This window comes from Rhagoletis zephyria, unplaced genomic scaffold (genome assembly GCF_001687245.7).
Source record: "Rhagoletis zephyria isolate East Lansing unplaced genomic scaffold, Rhagoletis_zephyria_1.1 Rzeph_scaffold_30196, whole genome shotgun sequence".
Lineage (NCBI taxonomy): Eukaryota > Metazoa > Arthropoda > Insecta > Diptera > Tephritidae > Rhagoletis > Rhagoletis zephyria.
The window spans coordinates 1-2,912 of NW_016187252.1; the positions used below are offsets into that span (position 1 = coordinate 1).

At 33.2% G+C, this 2,912-nt stretch overlaps 1 long non-coding RNA gene across 1 annotated transcript; it reads left to right on the top strand.

The window, feature by feature from the left end:
• Window positions 1-441: 441 nt before the first annotated feature.
• Window positions 442-2,708, top strand: LOC108383034 (uncharacterized). Its single transcript, XR_001849722.1, has 2 exons — window positions 442-510; window positions 2,566-2,708. It is a non-coding gene; the product is annotated as an uncharacterized LOC108383034 (long non-coding RNA).
• The last annotated feature ends 204 nt before the right edge of the window (window positions 2,709-2,912 follow it).

The following is a 2,912-nucleotide window of genomic DNA, read 5'->3' on the forward strand; positions in this document are numbered from 1 at the left end:
TGCAATAGTTTATATCAAGTGAATCCAAAATTGACGTTTGTCGAAAAAAAATCGAATGAAAAAGACAAATGTCGCTGTGAACTTAACGTTATCCAGACCAGACCAGACCAGAGATATGCGCCTTCGATGTTCAGTTGCTGCATAACATGTTGTGCGACGCTTCTAATTTTTAAAACTTTTATCGTTCTAACCGGACAATTTATTCATAAATTACGTTGCTAAACTACAATTTGAGGTTGTGTTTACGTCGCTAACAGCGGCCGGTCGTTACATGCGGAGTCGTTATAAACGGATTCTACTGCAGTTACATTCACATATTCACACATACATACATATGTATATACGACTTCTGAAAAAAGCTTCAAGTCGCACTTCTTTGGAGCGAAAACCATACTTCAATCTCAGCGCTTGGACATCGCGGCTCCAGTGTCATTCGGATCTTCAAGACGATCAGTACAAGGCCGGAATAACACTTGAGTTACGATTGCAAAACGAAAACCATAATTTAAGGTATATTGATTCAAGGTCGAAAGGTTTAAGCGCGACTTGGGTAAACAGTAAAGATAAATGAACTAGTTTTGTGTAAATTGCAAAAGATCAATATGAGTTGAAGTGATTTAAAAAATTAATTTAAATAAATGTATGTATGTAAAGCACAACTTTTTTCGCATGTCTCGTGAAAAAAATACTATAAAAGAAGTATCTATATTTTTGATCTCTTTATGTTTACTCTCTCCATGTTTACTTTACAATTGTATGTACAGTATCGGTCATATCAATGGCACCCCAGCTTCAAAGTGATGTTGTTTGCCACTTAAGATTACTTACTATCTTCTCTTTTAAAACGCTTTAAAACTTTATTGAAAACTAAAAAAAATCAAAAAATGTTCATCAAATTTCAAACTTTTTTCGCAGAAATGTTAGAATATTTCTGAGAATACAGTTTTATATCCTATTCAAGTGGCTAAAAATTACCGTTGATTTTTTTTTTTACTTGCTTCCATATTATTTCATATGGAAGAAAACCACAAAACCTTTTAAAAAAAATCAACGGTAGTATTTAGCCACTTGAAACTTGCGCATTATTACACTAAAATTGAATGACCTACAAAACTGCATATTCTGAAAAAAAAGTTTGAAATTTGGAAATTTGTTGAATTTTTTTAGTTTTCTACAAAGTTTTCATCTTGGGCTTACATGGGTTTTGTAATAAACATAAAAGGCAAACAATATCACTTTTAAATGGTGTTGCTAATGATATGACCGGCACTGTACATACATATGAATTAATATTTACTGGCAAAAAAGGCATGCACTTTCAATAAAATATGTTAATTTGTTATCACAGTTTTGAGCTATTGCATGGCATAAAACAATTACATAGCACACAACTAAATAATCCGGCTGTTGGCTTTACCTTAACGGGAAGCGGAAAAGTTCACGTGTATTATCTAGTTCCGGCCATATTAATACTTCCTATGATTTCAGACTACGTACATACACTAGGCGACAAATGGAAGTGTACACCTTGTTCTAATATTATATTCACAATTATTTTCACGAACCATTTTTTGGCTTAGTTATCCTTATTTATTTATGAAAATATATGTAGTTCACTGGCGTTGATTTTTTGAAAGTTTGTTGCTAACGGTCTCCCGCATTTTATTTCATAAGAAATTCATGCTTATTTGAAGAAAAAATACAAAAATCGCCTACTGTGCAACACTTCTTAAAAGTCATTAGATGTTTTAAAAAAGTATGCGTGTTTAATTTCTGCAATAAGTTTGACAGTCTGCCGATTTTATATAATATTAATTTTTGTTTTATACAGTGCATATATGTGTACATATGTACGTATAACCGACTTCGGGTTTTGAACGGAAGTGTGTTAAACCGACCGACCGGAAGTCCATTTTTTTTAATGGGATATATATACATGTTTTTATGTACCATAGATTCGGATTCTGCACATACATATGTATGTAAAATTACACACCTTTTTTTAAACTTTTTTATCGGATAAGTCTTTTTAAATCTCTGAATGACTTTCGAACTTCAACTTGTCCTGAACTTCTAAAATGGACGAAAATATTTTTATTGATAAACGAAAAAATATAAACCACCAAGTCGGGTATGCTCTATTTTTAGTAGTATTACTAACTTCGGGTTTCGATCGAAAGTGGTTTAAACAGACCGAAAGTCCATTCTACAAAAAAGTTTCGGTTAAGAGTTATGTATTTTTTCCCGCATAGATCCCCGACTAGGGAGCTCATATTCGTGCGGCTTCCAATAACAAAAATTGTCTCCATTTCATAAGGGCTGGACAGGTGGTCTAGGACACCCTATATACTCAGCTTCAGGAATACGGTTTCAAATTCCCCTAAAAATGTACTTGGTGGACGGCAATATTTGATAATATAAATGGCCATCTCCAACTTAGTCAAACTTTTATCAATTGATAGCTTTGGCGACGAGTTTTGTAAGAATAGGTGTTCTAATCTCAAATTTTTGAGCAATTTAGCTCAAGTAGTTACTAAAATATAGCAATTTTTGCATTTTTTTCAGAGATGTAGGCGTGAAGCAAGAACAACATAGGCCAGTTTCGTTGAGATGAACAAAGTTCCTTCAGTACCTACAATTTTCATCTCTCCTTCATAGCTTTCTATATCCATATCTATACGTAGCACCAATACAAGGACCGATATTTATGGCCTTTGGAAATGCTCGCAGTCATTCACACTGAACTCTACAAAAATATTTTTATTAAAACACAGGCATATGCAGTTTAGATGTTGGGAGTTGCACTGCCTGAGAAAAGATTGCCTGACTGGCGTTTGCTAACAACTTTGACTTTGAAAATTGCAAATTATTGAACAAATCTGGGAAAAATCAATTAGCTTTACTATTTATAT